Raw genomic sequence first — 21774 nt, forward strand, 5'->3', positions numbered from 1 at the left:
CATCTAAACAAGAAAGTGAAATACAACAATTGGGGAAAACAAGTAATCGGATATGTATAAATAGAAGCTGCAGAAAAAGAAAGAAGAAAATATTGGAAAACGAAAGCAGAGGCAGAAAAGGAAGAAAGAAACTAGCAGAAATGAACGTAACAAATCGGAAGCAAAAAAGAAGGAAAGGGACAGTATTCAGAAATCGAAAGGGTAAACGAAAGAAGTTCAGGAAGGAGACATGGATGTACAAGTGGTTGAAGGAAAAAAAATCAGGAGGACAGTGGAAAGATTGGAATAGGGAAGTAATGGAGTCATAAGAAAACAACATGCGGAAGGAAAATAGAAAAAAGCCTAACCAATCGAAAGGAAGACAATGTACGTGGAAGAAAAGAAATAAATTGAAAGGTTTCATAAAATTTCGGAAAAGAAAGAAAACAAAAGAACAGCTAACGTGTACACGGTAATGTCCTACAAGAGTTGGGATAAGTAATTTTCACGTAGTCCCTGGTAAGTAGGTTGTGTTATTGTTTGTGTTTATTACTTTAATTTTTTCAAAACAATTTCTTTTTGCAATGGCGCCGGTAACTGTAACGCCCCGATATTCAACGTTCCATTACACATTTCATAACGATCAGTTAGTAATCAAACTGTTTGTATTTGTTGTTCTGGTTTATTTTATTTTATGTTGCACTACTACCGATTCTAAGGTAGTTTGAGCATTCAAAAATGGAGACAATATCACAGGAAGTGTACAGAAACACATTGTTTATATCGTATTGGTAGAAACTGAAATTTGGTTGGTTTGTTGGTAGATAATAGAGTAATAGCAAATGTCGTACTAAAAGTCATTAAACCTAAAAGTCTCCTACATCGCTTGTCACCATGTCAAAATTAGGTAATTCTAGAATAACAACTAGATAATTATAAAATATATGACACTCTTGTATAATTTTGTTAGTGTCAAGTTAGAATGGAATATGAAACAACTGAATCAATGTAAAGACGTAGACCTATACATAGTACTTTTATTTCTTTAAAAGATGCCTCGAAAGAACTTCAAAGAGGAGACATGCATGTACAAGTGGATGAAAGGAAAGAATTCAGGAGGGCAGTGGAAACATCGGAATAGGAATGCAAAGGAGTCACAAGAGAACAACATCCAGAAATATAACAGAAGAAAGCATAAACATTCGAAATAAAGACAATGTAAAGGAAGAAAAATAAATGGAAAGTTCGGGAAATTTTCGGAAAGGAAAGAAAATAAAACAAATGTTTATAGCGTGTATAGCGTAATGTCTTACAAGAGTGGTGATAAGCAGTTTTCACCTAGACCCTTTTAAGTAGATTGTAGTGTTATTGTTTGTGTGCATTACTCTTAAAAATATTTTTTCAAAGAATTTCTATTTGCAACGGCGCTGGTAATTGTATCGCTTTTTTATTTAACGTTCCATTAGAATTTTACAACGATATTTTAATAATCACAGGGTTTATATATGTTGTTATTTAATCTATTTTATGTTGCCGTAGTCTTAGTAACATTAAAACTAGTTTACATGTTACGAATAATGGTATGCACTGTATAACTTGGAACTTTTGTCATCTCCTTGATACTATTTCCCTATTTCAACGTTAGATTAGGCTTTTAAAAGAACATATAACATTGATTTTAATGTAATCTGAAAACTAAAGAAAAATACGCTTTGTGATTTTACCGACTTTATGGTAGTTTGAGCACTCAAAGAAGAGACATTGTAGTAGTTCGTGGTAATACATTGTATATATCATATTGGTAGAAACTGAAATTTTGTTGATTTCTTGGTAGATAATACAGTAACAGCAAATGTCGAGCTAAAAGTCATTGACCCTAAAACTCTCTTACGTCGTTTGTCACCATGCCAAAGTTATGTAATTCTAGAATGTCAGCTAAATATTTATAAAATATATGCCAGTGTCGAATAATTTTGTTAATGTCAAGTTAGAATGGAATATGTAACAACTAAATCAATGTACAACGTAGACCTATTGAGAGTAGTTGTGTATCTGTAAAAGCAGCCTCTTAATTGAAGAATCGGAAGTAGTTAAAAGATCTAGAGTACTATTTATGACAACAGCGTAGTATACGTAGGATATTATGTATAAACGGAGTACAGTCGGCTCATATAAGTTATAGTAAAATAATTCAGAATATAAATATGTATATATATTCTGAATTATTTTACTATAACTTATATGAGCCGACTGTACTCCGTTCATGATAATTAGTTTATGAATAAAGTGAAAAGAAATATAGTAGAGAAAGATGTAATACTGACTATTTACCCAGTTAACTTAAAGATCATGCTCTGCTGCTAATTGATGTTAGTGATGTTCTAGATCTTATGTTGGCCTTGCGTTACATTATTGTACGAAACTTAACTGTGTATGGCTTTGTATGTGCTGCTAATTACTATGGATTATGAAGTTTGCACATAAAACGAATATACGGAAACTTCATTCAATTGTATATTTTTTTGGTTTGCTAAATGATATAACTGTCGACCTTGGTTACATCACCGTAAGCTTATTGTCATTTCAACCAAATTTTAAGTCTATCATAATTATACGACACAACATCCGTTAAGTCCGTCCTGCGCTATCTTGACAAGGATCTGTACTCTCTGGAAAGCGTCCTAATGCGTTCGGCTTAGTGTATTGCAATGAACTACACACATCAGAATTTGTGAAAGCAGAAACTGTTACTAGAGGAACATGGCGACCGTAGTAAAATAAAGTTTTAATACTGAACACTGTATAAGGATTCAAAGAAGGAAAGCTGTACAAATGGGTAACAAAACCCAGTATATGTTTCTCTTGTAAAGGAAACACGTTCAGACAGCCGTCAGGGGTTTGAGCACAAAGTATTTGAACAACAAATATATATTACTACCTAAAACGATGTAATGACAGCCAAATTGGAAGTGGTAACAACGAATATATGGGAAAAGTGAATGAGGGAATTCATTAGGGTCAAAATGAAAAAAGAATGAAACTAGATAAAATGAGTAACAACAAATATGGTAGTGAGAGTGTCTCAATTAATAATACTGAAAATCTACGGAAAATGATGTTAATAAACCCAGACTTAGATGTTGATTTCAAAATGATTATGGAGTTATTTGAAAGGCTTGAGGAAGTGTTGTTGAAACGTATGGAGAAAAAGTCGGACTAAAATAACAAATGAAAGTGATACCCTGTATCAGATAATGGAACTGAAACAAACAGTTGAAATTAGTGATATGAAAGTGGATAAAGTAGTGGATACATTTTATAATGGAATGAGTGAATAAAATTTGGATTTTGTGACATGAAAGAAGATGGAACAGATAAAGGATCGAAAAGCGAAGGAAATTGGTGAAATTATCGAGTTGTTACAGGCAAATGCAAGCACTGATAACAATAGCTATAAGGAAGTTGTAAAGAATTAAGAAAAGGATCAACATTGTGACGGATTAACAGAAGCTATTCTAAACGATATCACCGAGTGGTCGAACAAATTTAATCAAAGATATGACAGTATATGACGAAAGTACAGATTTTAAATCTGTATCATGCAAAAGCATGAAAACATCAAACGTTCTAGTGGAAAGACCTTAAAAGTAGTTAGAACCATCTAAAGAAGAAAGTGAAATACAACAGTTGGAGAAAACAAGGTATCGGATAATATGGAGAAATAGAAGCTAGAGAAAAAGAAAGAAGAAAATATTGGAAAACGAAAGCAGAGGCAGAAAAGGAAGAAAGAAACTTGCAGAAATCAACATAAGAAATCGGAAGCGAATAAGAAAGAAAAGGAGAGTACTTAGAAATCGAAATGGTAAACGAAAGAAGTTCAAGAAGGAGATGTGGATGTACAAGTGGTTGAAAGGAAAAAATTCAGGAGGACAGTGGAAAGATTGGAATAGGGAAGTAAAGGAGTCATAAGAAAACAGCATGCGGAAGAAAAACAGAAAAAAGCCTAACCAATCGAAAGGAAGAGAATGTACGTGGGAGAAAAGAAATAAATTGAAAGGTAACGTAAAATTGCTGAAAAGAAAGGAAACAAAAGAACTGCTAATGTGTAGAGCGTAATGTGTTATAAGAGTGGGGATAAGTAGTTTTCACCTAGTCCGTGGTAGGTAGATTGTGTTATTGTTTGTGTTTATTACATTAAATTTTTTACGATTTCTTTTTGCAATGGCGCCGGTAATTGTTACGCCCCGTTATTTAACGTCCCATTACACATCGTATAACGATGTGTTAATAGTCAAACAGATCATAGTTGCTGTTGTTATTTAACTTATTTTATGTTGCAGTATTTTTACAAGGGACATCACCCAATTGTCCGGCTCCGATTTCAACGAAATTTTTCTAGATGATAGAGGACATATATGTATTATTTATGATGACGGAAATTTTTGGCATGGTGCATGTTTTCTATTTTTTATAATTTTTAAGAGTTATGATGTGGTTATTAGAGATTACTGCGGAAGTCCCTTCCTAACCTTTGTAAACGCATCGTTAATGAAAGAACAACCATGTAGATACATATAAGACCTGGGGGGAAGTTGTATGGTAGGTATGACCTTGACGGCAGCCATCTTGAAATCCGCAATTTTGAATTAAGGACAAGTTTTTTAAATGGGAATAGGGCAATATATTACATAATTTCGGGCTACAATTTAATCAGGAAGACAATGGTGAAGCTAGTTTTGAAATTCACTCATCTGGGAAAAAGTTACAGGCATTTAATTGTTTAGTTACTACGTGCGAAAATCCCTTATCTCCTCTTCTAGCCCGCGTATTAATTATAATAAGTGGATAAAAGCTTCGATAATACATATTATGCCTAGAGCGAAGTGATACGGTAAGGGTATCTTTGATGGCAGTCATCTTGAAATCCGCCATTTTGAATTGAAGTTAAGTTTGAAAAATGAAAACCATAGCATGTGGCACCTCGTTTTAATATCATTTTTTCGCAAAAAGCCAATGGTATGATTATTTTTGTTCTATAATTAACCAGTGTGAATTTAGGACTGCTTCTAATGACCACCAAACGTCCATTATTCGATCTTTCAAATTGGCAACACTCCTAGTTTTCACCGCATGTTTTAAGATTCCAACTAGCACTTTGCAGTTGTTGCCATGGCTCGTGTTTTCTAAATTTATTCTATTTTTTAAGAGTTGTTAATCGGGCACTCAATTCAGTTACGCCTCTTTATAAACAAGTTACCTGTTTTCATATTATGTTCATGGTACAAACAATGTTGTGGGAACAGTCATATAACGCCTCTTTGATATTTTCTAGCATTGCTGCCGTTTCTTAAATGTTGTATTTATTAAAAATATTTTATTGTTTGTCGATTGCGCAACATGTAGGGTACATTTCCTTATAATTTGGTGTTCGTATAACACCAATTTGTTATAATTTCATTTGTATTTCTTTACGTCACATAGGTCCATAGGTTCTTCATGTATTCTCGTTTAAAATATAATTACATTGCAAGTCTTCAAAATTCAGAAAGATTGGTGGATGACTATCTCAACACTATTCACGAACTGATAAATCGCAACTCTTAAAAAATGTAATAAATTTAGAAAACCTGACCCATGGCAACAATTGCAGAGTGCCAGTTCGAATTTTAAAACATGCGGTGAAAATTAGGAGTGTTGACAATTTGAAAGATCGAATAATGGACGTTTGGTGTCCATTAGAAGCAGGCTTAATTCACACTGGTTAATTATAGAACAAAAATAAGCATACCATTAGCTTTTTGGGAAAATTTGATATTAAAATGAGGTATCACATTCTATGGTTTTTATTTTTCAAACTTCACTTCAATTCAAAATGGCGGATTTCAAGATGGCTGCCATCAAGGATCCCCTTACCGTATCACTTCACTCTAGGCATAATATGTATTACCGAAGCTTTTATGCACTTATTATAATTAATACGCGGGTTAGAAGCGGGGGTAAGGGATTTTCGCACGTAGTAAGTAAACAATTAAATGCCTGTAACTTTTCCCCAAATAGGTGTATCTCAAAACTAGCTTCACCACTGTCTTCCTGATTAAATTCTAGCCCGAAATTATGTATCATATTACCCTATTCCAATTTTGAAAACTTGACCTTAATTCAAAATGGCGGATTTCAAGATGGCTGCCGTCAAGGTCATACTATCGTACAACTTCCCCCCAGGTCTTATACGTATCTACATTGTTATTCTTTCATTAACGCTAGGTTTACAAAGGTTAGTAAGGGACTTCTGCAGTAATCTCTAATAACCATATCACAACTCTTAAAAATTATAAAAAGTAGAAAACATGCACCATGGCAAATATTTAGGTCATCATAAATAATACATATATGTCCTCTATCATCTAGAAAAAATTCGTTGAAATCGGAGCCGGGCAATTGGGTGATGTCCCTTGTTAGTAATATTAAAATTGTAGTTCCTACAATACGAATAATGGTATGCACTGTATGACTAGGAAGTCTTGTGATCTCCTTGAATATTATTTCCCTATTTAAACATTAGATTATGCCTTGATAAAAAAAAAGAACATATATAACAAATTGATTTTAATGTAATCTGAAAAGTAAAAAAAAAACACTTTTTTTTTGATTTTACAGATTTTATGGTAGTTTGAGCATTCAAGAATAGAGACAATATGATAGCAAGTTAATGGAAACATATTGTACATATCTTATTGGTAGAAACTAAAATTTTGTTGATTTGTTGGTAGATAATAGAGTAATAGTAAATGCCGTCCTAAGAATCATTAAACCTAAAACTCTCTTACGTCGCTTGTCACCATGCCAAAATTATGTAACTCTAGAATAACAGCTAAATAATTTTAAAATATATGCCACTGTCGTATAATTTTTTAATGTCAAGTTAGAATGGAAAACGTAAAAACTAAATCAATGTACAGACGTAGACCTACTGATAGTAGTTGTGTATCTGTAAAAGCAGCCTCTCAAATGAAGAATCGAATGTAGTTAGTAGAACGTAGTGATCTGGAATACTATTTACGGTAACAGCGTAGTATAAGTCGGATATTATGTATAAATGGAGAAGAGTCGGCTCATATAATTTATAGTACAATAATTGAAAATATATATACATATACGACGATGATATTTAATGTATGAATAGAGTGAAACGAATTATAATAGTGATAGATGTATTACTGACTATTCCCCCAGTTAACATCCGTTAACTCCGTCCTGCGCTATTTATACAAAGATACGAATTCTCTGGAAAGCGTCCTAATGCGTACGGGCTTAGTGTATTACAATGAACTACACACATCAGAAATTGTGTAGGCAGAAACTGTTGCTAGAGCAACAAGGCGACGCTAGTAAAATAAAATTTTGATTCTGAACACTGTATAAGGGCTCAAAAAATAAAGCATTACAAATGGCTAACGTAACTCAGCATTTCCATGGCTAACGTTTCCATTATAAAGAAAACACGTGCAGACAGCTTTCAAAGGTGTGAACAGAAAATATTTGAACTACAAATATATATATTACTAGGTGGCACGATGTAATAACAGCCAAATTGGAAGTAATAACAACGAATATATGGGAGAAGCGAATGAGGGAATTTCTTTGGGACAAAGAGAAAAAAAAGAATAAAACCGGATAAACTGTGAAACAGTGAATGTGGTAGTGAGAGTGTCAATTAATAATACTGAAAATGCCATTGGAAATGATGCCAATGAACCAGACTTAGGTGTTGGTTTCAAAATGATTATGGAAGCATTTGGTAGGTTTGAGGAAGCGTTGTTGAAACTTTTGGAGAGTAATGGAAAAAAATCGGGCGAAAATAAGAAATGAAAGTCATACTCTGCATCAGAGAATGCTACTGAAACAAACAGTTGAAATTAGTGACATGAAACTGGATAATGTAGGGGATACAGTTAATAATGGGATTAGTGAAGAAAATTTCGATTTTATGACAATAAAGAAGACGGAAGAGATAAACGATCCAAATCCGAAAAAAATTGTTAAATTATCCAGTTGTCACAGACAAATGCAGACAGTGATAATAGTTACAAGGAAGGTGTAAAAGATCAAAAACAAAATCAAACTTGTGACGGATTAACATAAATTATTCTAAAAGATACCGCCGAGTGGACAACAAATGTAACCAAAATATGAGAGTGTACAACGAAAGTACAAATTTTAAATCTGTATCATGCAAAAGCATGAAAACATCAAATCGGCTAGTCGAAAGACCATTAAAAATTTGAAACCATCTAAAGAAGAAAGTGAAATACAACAGTTGGAGAAAACAAGTAATCGGATAATATGTAGAAATAGAACCATGAGAAAAAGAAAGGAGAAAATATGGGGAAAAGAAAGCAGAGGCAGAAAAAGAAGGAAAACTAGCAGAAATCAACATACGAAACCGGAAGCGAAAAACAAGGAAATTGAGAGAAGTCAGAAATCAAAAGAAGTTTAAAGAGGAGAAATGGATATATAAGTGGATGAAATGAAAAAAATCAGGACAGTGGAAACTTCGGAAGAGGAAATAAAGACAATCACAAGAAAAGAGCATACGGAAATATAACAGACAAACGCGTAAGTAATCGAAAGGAAGACAATGTTCTAGGAAGAAAAGAAATAAATTGAAAGGTAACGTAAAATATCGGAATAGAAAGAAAACGAAAGAACAGTTAATGTATAGAACGTAATGTCTTATAAGAGTTGGGATAAGTAGTTTTCACCTAGACCCTGGTAAGTAGATTGCCGTGTTATTGTTTGTGTTTATTACTTTAAAAAATGTTTTTCAAAGAATTTTGTTTTGGCAATTGCAGTAGTGATGATTTAGATTTTTCTACATCAAAGACACCGCCATAACTGTAAATTAATGTGTTTGAGTTGTTAACAAGGTAGAGAAAGCGTGTATTGTTAATGACTAGATGAGAGTGGAAAGTGTGTCATGATTTCTAAATCGTTTTGTGGAAGCGGTTGAATGACATTTTGTGAACCTTGATGGTTGGTGTGTCCAGGCAGTCGCATGGTTCACAATGGCTCCCATGCTTAGCCCCTGCTTTTGACGTTATTAGGACCATGGTCCATGGTATTCCAGGCCCCCTTTAATGTCCCCAATAGCTCCTTCGAACACTGTTTGTGACCATATAAAGATAATGATCCTATGGAAGTCCTATAGCCCCTGTAAAGCACGATCCCCATGGGATTTCCTACAGCTTATGGTTCCTGGCTTTCCAGGACCTCCTGGGTTCTCAAATGAGTCCCTATATAGTTTTTACTTCCTTGTAATCTACTTGAACATTTTTAGTGTGAACTTGTTAAAATTCCCTATGGAAAATCGGATTAGAAATATTTTAACAATCTCGTAATTTTTAACAGACTGCTTCCATATGAAGTTGAGCTTATTGAATAGTTCGTATGCCAGAGCATACTCCTTGTTAAAAAGTTCCGAAAATATTTAAAATATATGTGTACTAAGAATGGGAATCGAACACGAGGACTTCCACGCCAAAGGCATGGAAACCTATATTTTACTGTGATACGAAGGTCATCCACATAACGTAGAACAAATATGCTGTGAACATATTAATTATTTATTCTCTCGTAGTAAATTACTCGTACAGTTTGTGAGCGTTAAAAAAATGAAATTTCATAAAAGAGAGAGAGGAGAAGGAGTATTGTGGATTTTCCGTCCGAAAGACGTCGCGAACTTTTGTGAGATGTAAATATGAATGCCTCTGCAGAGAATCGAACCAGGGACCACCTTTATTTGACTTGTAATTTTTAACGGACTGCTTCCATATGAAGCTGAACTTATGTAGTAGTACGTATACCAGAGCATACTTCTTGTTAAAAAGTTCAGAAATACTTTTAAAAAGCTCGCTGTTAACTTATTAGTTTTCTATCGTATTATTTGTTTTCTATCGTATTCTTTGTTTTTCTATCGTACGTAAAAAGTGGAAAGTCGTGTTAGAAGGGGGTGGACGAGGAGCGAGCTGACACATATCGCGAACATGTGAAGGTTATTGGATTGATATGTTTGAAATATTTATTCATTTATTTATTTTTATTGTTCATTTATTTAATTGGATTATTTGCTTTTGCAAATTCAGAACATTGTATGAACATATTAAATGCATCGTGTGTATAATATACTTGAACACAAAACTTAGTCTTTTTTCATTTCCATCCTATGTACGTATGTATAAAATACTCATTGTTTAAATTGGTGAACACACTGTGATAGTATGAATATGAGTCCTTCCTTGTCGAACGCTGCAGAGCAACTAAGTTATGAGGAAGTTTACGATTTGCACGCGTCGCGTCAGAGAGTAATGCGCTATGGTAAGCGCTAGATTGCTCCAATGTATACGCAATGGTAGAGGTTTTACTCGAAGTTTTTTTCCGTGTGAATGATCTGTGAAGAGGGGATGACATACTTTTGCTGTTACAGCCAAGCTTCCACGTACCAGAAATCTTTACCTGGCAATGTGAACCTGAAGGGATTTAATGTCACGGTTACTGTACTAACTATCAACTCGGCTTATTGCTACAGGGAGAAAGTGTGGACTAAACATTACGATAAAAATGACACTATCAGCAGAATTTTAAAGGGCAGTACATGGAAAACGAAATTTCAATTTATATATGCAATAACAAAGACTCATTTGTGTAAGATACAATTTCTCAATTACAGTTAAAAGTTGATGTTGTACATGCAGAGAAAAGTTTAACCAATGTCAGATGAAAATCGGTGATTTGAGAGACAGCATTTAATAAAGAGTCCAACCCATGTTTGCAATATTCCTAAATTAAACTAAGTTGTAGATCACATCTTAAAAATTTTGCAAACAAAACGCAATTTCCGAATTACAGTTAAAAGTTTGATGTTGTACATATAGAGAAAAATAAGGTTGATGCCCTCCTAATGTATGAAATAACATACATTTCCACCTATTGCAATATTTGAAATCGTCTATGCAGAGAAAAACTTTTAGGTAATGCCCACCGACTCTCCTAAATAAAATATATAAAATACCCTTGATGCATAGCCCTCATCCTTATAATATTACGCGCTTATACACTGTGTTCTGGAGATTGTGAACTGTTTGGTGATTTTCCGATTATTTTTTCGAAGTTTGTCATCTCAGAAGGTACACGTAAGTTACTTTTGCTCGATGAGCAATCAATTATTTGTTATTTTGCTATGTTCTTTTTTATGTATGAAAAGGCTGCTGAGATAATTTACTGTTGAAAAATATAGTGAAATGATAATGTGAAAGGAAACGGTGGAGCTTTGGGGAAAGATCCATGGGCACACTTAAGAGAAACTTGTTTTGATATAATAATAATAAAAAGATTAATTGGTAATAAGATACTATCGTTGAAAAAATAGTGGGATGCGAGGACACGGTAGAACTCCGGGAAAATTTTTTGTTCAAAGTTAACTTATGGTAGAAGCCTACCTTGTTTCGATATAATAAAATGATTAGTCGGTATTAAGTTACACTGCTTGAGAAATAATAAACTGAGGAACCCCTAGAAAACCTCACGAACACTTGCGAAATGCACACAGGTTTTAACAGGAGTGCTACGCGGTTGCTTTCGGTACTACACCGGACTAAATTTAAGAAGACATGTCTTTAAGCTAAACAGATGCGTTCCCTACGGTAGAAGCGCAAGCGATACGTGGTATTGTCGGAATTTTTTAAATGCGCTCCCCCAGTACTGCACGAACAGACTTAGGGTGTAAGTGCTTCCTCTGAGATCTGAACTTAGAAGTTTTGCTATAAAACACGTGCTAGATAGATGGTTTTACCGGGACGCTGAATTCAGGGGTGCGAGTTTGGGAACTTTTTACCGCAGGAGACACTTAAATTAAAGACTTTGTGTTTTTGTTGATAGTAGGGGGCACCCCACCCGTAACGAGCGCAAGTCCCTCTGATTAGTAAATCTGGATAACTGATTTAACTAGTCATTTATGTATTTATTTATAATAAATGCATGTAATATAAAACAAGTTTATATTGCATAGTACAGGTTACTCACCAGAACAGAAAAGAGAAAGCGAGAGGCACTATACACGTACATCTAACGCCTGGCACACTTAAAAGTAAACTGATTAGTTCCAGAATCCGCCATCGGGGCGCGCAAGCTATAAGCGGTTACGGCAAATATGATAGTTTATTAATTAATTAATATTGTTATTATTATTTTACAATCTACGATTGTTCTGAGTTTGCACGGCAAGCAAACCGTAAAAATTAAGAACCAATTTAGCAAAACGATAAGAGAGCAAAAGAAAGAAAAAAGTATGAAATGATAAAGAAAAATAAATCTTTTAACTTTTACTCCGCTAGTTAGGCTGAAGGATGCTATGTCAGTTTTTTTGTAGTTCTTTTGTTTTTATGAATGGTATTGCAAGTGTAAAATCATACATATGATGGTTGATCACAGTAAATTACAGAAATCCGAAATATATTAAGTTAAGAACTTTAATCATATAAAGTGATTGTTTTTTCAGTACATCGGTTGTTATTAGGTAATTTTCTATTAATCAGTGTTATAAAACAACAGTGTGTTCGTACTAATTTTATTACCAATCCGACAACATGAAGTCCTAGCGGAAATTGAATCCTCAATGAGTAGGATAAGAAAAGAAGTTTGTACGTTAAAAATTTCGAAGTCAAAGGATTGTACTCTAGCTGCTTACCGAATGGAGGAGTTGGCGCTGAACTCTTTTTATTGGTTCACACAAAGTGTTCGAATAATTATGACGGAAATAATTTTGAATCATAGGAGTTTTAAAACCGAGAAAGTTTTTAGGAGTAAGCTAATTTTGAAAATGAAATGAAATGAAATCTTAAAGTGTTACGTCCAACGGTTATGCCGGTTAGGCTAAAGAAGATGACTGATTCAGGCAAGTGAATGAGGATTTAAGTGCGTAACGGGAGTAATACAAGAACATCCACAGATACGACATTGTCCACCATAAACTTATTTGGCAAGGAATCGAATCAGGTGCTACACGCACCAGAGGTAAACGCTCTACCACTGAACCACCGCGCCACCAAGCTAATTTTGAGTTTAATGTAAGCTTTAACAGCGAGGCTATATAACATGGTAATATCAGGAATATAAGTTTAGCTAAGATTGCTCCGAAACCAATTTTTAATATGACGTAATATTTAGCAGCAAGGCTTTATAAGACGGTACCTACTGATTAGCGAAAAATCCGATCCAATTGAGCGCCAGCTGGGAATTGCAGTCGGGTCTTCCACGCAAAAGGAGCGCACGCTAATCGCTTAGCCGCGAATTGGCTGACCACATTTTATATTTTATGCAGTTATTAAAAACTTGATTAAATACAACAATCCTACACATCGCAACATTTATTAGCGGCAGGCATGCAAGTTGCAGAACCGACATGTATTAGCTTTGATTTCAGTATAACTTTCCGTTTAGCAGAAAGGGTATATAAGACATGAACCTATTAACGTGATATTTGGAACATATAAACGACCATTGGAAAATGACCTCGGAACTCTGAGAGCAAAGATATGTATGCCAATTGCTTACCAATGGAGAAGACTGAATTGTGTTAAGAGTAATGTTGATTGATTTTGAGTTTACCAGCAAGGCTATATGAGACGAGGACCCACAGATTAAGGTGCAATCCGAACCACAAGAACTTTAACTTTCTTACGACAGTTTATCCCAGAGTTGTATATAGGTTTTTGCAGCTAAAGAAACTGATATTTTAATTTCATACATGGTTGGAATAACAGAAGTATTCTTGGTACTAGTTCCATATTGTACATATTAAAAACAATAATTATAACTTGTACTATCATGTGGAAAATATATGGTACTAATAACACATTTTACTTTTGTTTTAGAAAGATGCAGAGTAAGAGGAAAACAACTATTTCAGAAGAGTGCAGAAACAATTAAGGAACTGCATTTTAAGAAAGATGAAAGAAAAGTCTTGTAAAAACCCAGTGACTACGCTTAACATACACAAAAATGCACAAAAAATACAAATCAGAGGGCATAGAAAATCTTATTATTTGTCATCAGTATGCCCTCTAAATAAGGAAAAACAAAGGTGGTATTCATGTGAACACTGCATTAATGAAATATTATTAGCAGTGTATAGGCTAAAAAACACAAAAGAATGTAAGCTAGAAACAATTTTGGAGATCAAGTGAGACTTAGAGGGGAGGGAGTATAAAGTGCCGAAAGGAAAACAAGAAGAAAAGGAAAATGGATGTGGGGTCTGAAGATGAATGGGACGGGAATAATGTAATTATGGGGCTGTAAATACTTGTAGATATGTATATATTTTGTAAATAAATGTGTGTTGGTGTTTGGCAAAGGATAAATATCTGTTATCCTTTCTATGAATTTTATACCTATTTTTAAAACCTAACGTAATACCAATAATCAGTTTTATCACTTTGAGTTACTTAACAGTGCTGCGGTATTTTGATAATAGTGTGATGAGGCATATAGTTTTTCTTTCATATACTGAAAAGTATACTCTTACTTGAAAAATTATGGTTAAGTAACTATGTTTGATGGACGAATAAATTTTGGGTTTGTCCCTTTTCAGCACCGAAGGTCTATGAGACATGGTATTAAATGATTAACATGGAATCTGAGCCATATGACCTTTCATCGGGAATCCGATCCCCGGTCTCCCAATATCAAAGGCTGGTGCACTAGCCACTTAGCCAAAGGCATGAGCACTAACTACTTAGCCATGAAAGAACTTGGTAAATATTTTTATTTTGCTTGTTTTACAGATCATATATGTTTCTACAGTAGAAGTCAAACTATGATCTTTAATAGTTCGAGGCTATATGGATCATATACTTACAATGATAATTGAGGTAGCATTTTCTCAATGCTTATTTGATTTTTCAAAAGCATTACTATTTCTTGTTAGTTGTAAAAATGTTCAGTTTTCAAGTAATGAAATTAATTTAACTTAAACTTGGTTGTTTAGTACTGGTAAAGTGAATAATTGGTTTCAAATGCAGTATACTTAAAGAAAAAGTCAAACGAAATCTTTGAAGTTTACATCATAGTTAGGCTAGAGGAGACAGTGATTATGAGAAATGAATGATTTTATGTCGTTTCGTTTTTTTAAAAAAAGTTCTAGAAAAAAGTATATAAAAAGTGGGAGGAAACTCATGCAAACAAAGTTTGTCCACCACAAAGCCTAACAGATGGACCACCACCACCGGAGAAAATTACCACTGAACCACCACTCCCCCTACATTGAAATTTGAGATCAAGTTTTTCATTAGTTTATTCAACAATTAGCTATCTTCTACGGCTTTGAAGTTTCGGATTCAATTTCAGTTGGCTATGTATTGAAATGAAATATTTAGTTTATTATCCTACGATTATGCACCGAAGCTATATTAAACTTGAAAAGTATGTGAAGAAATTGTGATGAGAGGGAAAGGGAAGAATCCCCAAGAAAAAATCCACGAGCACGATATTGTTCACCACAATCATATTTGGCCAAGGATTGAACCTGGGATCCCAACCATGTAAGGTGAACTATACTTAAACAAGTAGTTTGAAATATATATTCATGGAAAAGGAAGAAAAGTAAGCTGTAACTTGTATGTTAAGTACCATTCTAAAATTTAGCTGTCGAAAACTTGGAAGGGTTTTTTCAACTTGTGATAGGATGTACATAAGCTGAAAACAGTCTTATTTGAAATACTAGACTAAACTACATACTAGATATTTGTTTAACATAGCATTTGCGTTATAGGACTGAGGAAATATTCAGTTAAGATACTCAATGGTAATATTGATGATTGTGTTCAGCACCGAGGCTATGTGAGACGTAGACCTACAGCTTAATGTAAGATTTGAACCGTTGGAATTGTGTTTTCATACTAAGGACCCGGGTGTTAATAGCTTAATTTTGTTTTCTTTTCTTTTTTAAAAGTTGACTTGATTTGCGTACTTTTAGCAGGTAGGCTATGTGAGACATGGGCCTAAAGTGGAATCTAAGCTTTTGTTTCCTGGAACTGGGATGGGTTTTTTATGCTTAAAACACGTACGCTAACCGCTTAGCTATGGAAGAAGTTTGATGGTGTATGGAATCGTATGATTATGATTTTTAAGCTAAGACATCTGGATAATGCTGACAAATGAATAGCATTCTAAACAAGAGGTGAGCACTTTACCAGTGAGTCACCATCCGCATAGTTACAAAGATGTATAGTTTAAAATAGAAATCTTCAATGACAACTTGTTGATTGTATTCATTTAACGTCCCTTTTCGAAACGGAGGCTATTCTCAGAATAACATTCCTCGTGAGGAATAATATGAACCAATGATTTCAGCACCGTGGCTGTATTTTGCATAAGCTTACAAGACTTTGTTCGTTAATCTAAACTTTTTAATGCTTTTTCCACTGGCATTAAAGTCAAACGTGGTAACCACTAGGTTAATACAGAAACTTTTCGTTTGTATATACATTCGAATAAATTATACCTAGGTTGTGAACATAGTGGTTATTGCAGACAACTGAAAACTTCCATGGTCCAGGTAGCTCTTTGTTTTAACAGTATTAAACAGCTCGTTTTCCTCCTACCTTTCTTTTTTGTACCTCCCTCATATTACAGCTCCTTTTTAATTAATGTCACAGCCAGTTTTCTTATTCGTCTTAATAATATGTAAAACTGTTCCTTACTTACCCACCATGTGTAACATCATCTCATTGTTTTCTTATTCTTCGTCATAACAACATATCAAAACTTCCATTCGTTTTTTTGTAATATTAATATTTCAGTGTTATGCAGGTACTATACTTGAAACGAAAGATACGTTTTCTCAACTCTATATTCAAAGTCCCAGAAAATAGTATTTTCTTTCTCTTAAAGGCTTCTACTTTTGCTAAATACATATATAAATGTTTACAAGAGACTAACAACTCTTAAAAAATCATAAATAGTTAGCCTCAGAAATCTGCTGATATCAACTGAACGCCCCATCAAACAGAAAAAGTAAGGTACATTCTTGAAAACTTAGTAAATATTGTATAAAGTAGCATCACGTGAAAGAGAGTTTGGTTAGAGGACTGAAACTAAGTAAGTAAGTAGATGAATAGGATACAACCAAGCTGAGTTTTAAGTACAGATATGTTTCATCTATAACCCTGGCAATACATAGTGTTTTGGTAATCGAAAAATCATTAAAATAAAAAAATAAAAAAAACGTTATAAGGGAAAACCACTGTACAGTTTGAAATAAATTTCAGGAAAAGGGCATTTTCGTTCACCAACATTTTTAGAAGTTTTACAAAGAATACTACCTACATTGTATTAAATATATTTTTGAATACAAATAGAATTTCGGGTTACGTAGCTGTAGATTGAAATATGCATCCTGAAGAGGAAGAGGGAGGGAGAGAGAGAGAGAGAGATAGAGAAAATCTAGTGTTTAATAAAACATTTAATCTAGTATAAAGAATATAAAAATTATCTGAAACAAAGCAAAGTTCTTAAAAAATAGGTAGAAGACTGTTCATACACTTTTGGACTACTCTGTATTCGCTGTATGGACACACGCTAGTAGAAAAACATTAAGGTTAATTGTATCAAGCCTCTAGTTTCCCACTGCAGGGAACCTTTTCGAGACATAAATTAAGCTATCATTGAAAATGTCCAAATCTTAATTTTACTGAATACTACTTTTTTATTGAAATAATACATTTTAAAAATCTTCTTTGCATCATCGATAAGGTAACCATCTTCTGTACAGGGACGATACTTGTATGCAGTAAGCCTTAATATATAAGAGCATGCAATTTAATACATAGTAGAACAATTGCGTGGAAATATCCACATGTAAGTCACCGACCAATGTTCTCTTTTTACCAACCTGGCGGCAATATACATGCTCCTTTTTTCTTACTATTCTTTTAGTTTAACATTAACGGTAATGTCCGTTCGTTTATTTTATTACATTACTTTAAAAAGTTCACTTTAAAAATAAAAAATTGTTGGAACTCAGAGAAATCCCACAGAGACGATATCACTGGGTAGGGATCGAACCAAGATCCACACGCAACAGAGTTAAGCGCTCTGACACTAAACAATTGTACCCCCTTAAACCTTTATAGAAAATCTTAATATCTTCTCGATTATGGAAGCTGTTTTTCGTCTTGTATCGATTGTTAAATTTATGTGGAAAGTGTATGGTCTGATTTTTTTCTTTTTTTAAATTTCATATGAAAGTTATTAGATCATGAAAAGTCCACAAACAGTGTAATATAATATGTAAATCATCTTTGTTACTAAAATATAATCTGTAATTATTTGTTTACGTTGAAAAATAGTCTGCTTCTTTATAATGTTCGTACAACTACTTTATCAATTTATATCTAAATCACGTCATAGTAATTAGAATAAAAGTATATAAAAAAGAGTACAGGAATTCAAAGAAATTTTATGCAGAGTAATCTTCAATAGCATCAACAACAATAACGAAATAAAAATATAAAAGAAGGCAGAGTATTTTGTGTCACTAAACATTATTATATTTCTTAAAATGTGTAATAGTCAAAAGTAGAAAAATTATACCAATGCTCAAGTAAGAAAAATGACTATTAGAAAAACTCAAAATTGGTTCACAAAAAATTAAATGTCAAGTAAAAGCAAGGCAGTTCGGAATATAATGATGTCTTAAATTTTCAAAATTTTGAAGCTTTAAATATTAATATATAAAATGATAATCATGTCTGTTTCTCTATGCTTGTAAAACATTAGCTGTTTACTTTGAAACAAGAAGAACACAGACTCATAAAATGGATGCAGGAGGAATGACTGAAATTGTATAATGATAAACTGATATCACACATCAAACAGGGTTAGGACTTCAAACTAGGAAAGTCAGTCGGTTAAATTATGTACTCAAAATGGAAGAAAGTACAAACGCCTCCAAAATTTTAACCCGTAAAAGAGAAAATAGAGCATTAGGAAGATCAGGGATAACAATATTAAGACAAATCTTGCAGAAGTAGGAATACATTGTATAAACTAGACCTAACGAAAGCTTTTTATTTCTTTCTTGTAAAGACAGCAATGAACTTCCAGGACCCATAGAGATAGTTATTCTGTTGTTATAACAAAGATTTGCTAGAAATCAACAAAGTATAATTCTACTTTCTTCACGATTAGGAAACTCAATAGTAATTAAAAAAATAAATTTCGTAATTTAAGCATTCTTATTTAAAAATTTTTGATGACACTTTTATTATAATATGGTCTTCTTTTCAGTTTCCATTAGTCAATTTTTTTAAATGTTGACTGGTGCAGATTTTAGAAAACAAAACGTAAGATTACCTTTTAAACTGGACATAAATAGAATGAAATCTATTGGTTGCACGAAAAACTTGTCTTTATCTGGGCGTTACATATAAAGGTACCGCTAAAACTTGCTGAATGCTGTAATAAGGTCACGAAAAAAAGTATATAAATAACGCCGTTAAAAGGAAAAGAACACTGTGTGTGTGTGTGTGTACTCTAGTCATTCATCGTTTCTTTATTCGTCGTTTCTAGTCATTAAAAAAAGTAATTCTATAGTTTTACCCGGTGGTTTCTTCTTCTGCGTACTTGTGTAAATACATGTAAATAAAAATAAAAAGAAAAGAAAAAATTCAGCATTGAAAAAGGGCTTTATTTTGAAAACAAACAAAAAAACTGTTTCTACTTCTGCTTCAGCCTTTTGCCACGTTTTGGTAAATAGAAAATGTCCGATCAAGCAGTGTTCATTTGTCATTGCAATGAAAATGAAATAAACATTCAATGTTTAATAAAGACGTTCCATTTGTGCAACCTAAGAGAACTTTGTTACTTAGCAATGCTTGTTCAAACGGATATAAGCAAACTATTAAACATGAATGCATGATCATTCATAAAGATATTTTAAAAACAAATGTAATAAGCTTGATCACAAATATTCAAATCCAAGATGATATTTTATAAGAATATCAAAAGACGAATGGTAAGACATTTACGAAACTACAACAGTTTTTCAATATTTATGACAGGCGATTAATAACGACGATCTTATTAAAGAACTGATAAAAATATTCTTAGAAAAGGATTTTAAAAGGTTTTAACTTGAAAATATTGTTTATAAGTAAACCTCAAAGTGCTTAAAAGTTTAAAGGATGTGTGTACAATTAATAGAACCATGTTTCAATGCTTATAGTGTTTGACAACGTAAAACTGTTAGCAACTGATTCTTAGTGTTATAAATGTTTAAAAGTTTAGTGGAATAATAATAGTGCTGTGCAGTGGAATAATAATAATAACAAACATTTCTTCTTCAGAATAGGAGGGGAGAGCACAATTCGAAGAAATGACTATTTTTATTAATATGTTTACTCCAACTGATAACAAGTGGTTCTTGCGGTTATAGCTGCCTAAAATGAATTATGTACACTAAAATACTGGACAGCTCTTAATAAGAAGGAAGAGCATGTGTAAATATTGTACATATAAGAGTCTTCCAAAGATAATGATTGAATAACAATCAATATATTAGTGAACCATAAATAAGTGTTTATATATTTTAAAGGAGGTGATCAATAAATAGTATTAATATTAATATTGTCTTCAAATATGTAAGTAAAGAAAATCAAAAGACAATATTACAATTATCTTGTTAACCCTATTCCAGATATTTTATTAACCACCTTACAATCCTTAAATCAGTTCTGTTTACTTATCAGAGTTGTGATACCCTTAATTAATTTGTAGTTAGCATTCTCAGTTCAGACTGTTTCGTTCGTGTATGAGATTTTGTTATTTTGGTACTCATAGTATAATATTACACATCATCAATAGTGCAGTCGTACTGCTCTTAGATGTTTACATCTGCATCAGTGGTTATGCGTTGTTTAATTCATATATTTGTTTATGACACTGTTTAGCCATTGCCATTGCAAGAATATTACTCTTTGAGATGTGCTAATACTAGTATACATCTCTGTCCGGTGGGATGGTACTCTGTTGTCAATAAATAGTAAGATCAATGTATTTACTTATTAGTTCTAGTAGTAGTACACATTACTTTTTTCCTTGCGAGAATTTACATTGTGTGCTCTAAAAATTACTACTGTTCTCTGAAGAATGTCTTTGAGTTCGATTCTCACATTTTTTATTTCAATTGGGGTCACACAAGAAGAGGACCTCTGGTTTCAATATTTTCTTTGGACGCTATGTCACATATATATTGGTTTGTTTATTGTTGAGGCAATGATCTCCATAGTAATCCCAACGTGTGTGTTTAGCCTTTAATGTAATGGGTCCACATAAATTGGGTTTCAACTGTTCACATAACATGCGTTTGAACTGTTCACATAATATGTGTTTGAGCCATTCACATTATATATATATTCTCAGAATTTTGTATCTACTATTTGAAATTAAAGTGTTAATCATTATCTTAGAAACTTGCAAAAAACTTGATGATGCTAGGTTAAACTAGTGCTTTCGCTACGACCTCCTCATATAAATTTAATTGCCTTACTTAATGATATCATGTAGTTGTCACAACTCATTGTCTTTTGTTATTAACTTGTCAATGTGACTTTGCCTCGGGTTTGGACAGAATGCTAAACTCAGTCTTACGTACCGCCTTCCTTGTGATATTTAAGTCCTTTTTTCAATTTTAACGCAGACTAAATCATAAAAATGTAGAAAATGTATTACTTTTCGCGTTCT

General features: G+C 33.1%; 1 long non-coding RNA gene across 2 annotated transcripts in view; it reads left to right on the forward strand.

Moving 5' to 3' along the window:
• The window catches only part of LOC145662771 (uncharacterized), a 323806-nt gene extending 309423 nt beyond the window's left edge, over positions 1–14383 (forward strand). The window contains exon 4 of one of the 2 annotated variants that reach the window (XR_014127101.1): positions 13908–14383. This is a non-coding gene — a long non-coding RNA (uncharacterized LOC145662771). Of the gene's footprint in view, positions 1–1031; positions 2983–13907 lie in introns of those variants that run through there. The other variant, XR_014127100.1, reaches the window with a different exon arrangement.
• Positions 14384–21774: the final 7391 nt, after the last annotated feature.

This window comes from Thermobia domestica, chromosome 10, assembly GCF_964235325.1.
Source record: "Thermobia domestica chromosome 10, izTheDome1.hap1.1, whole genome shotgun sequence".
Taxonomy (NCBI): Eukaryota; Metazoa; Arthropoda; class Insecta; order Zygentoma; family Lepismatidae; genus Thermobia; species Thermobia domestica.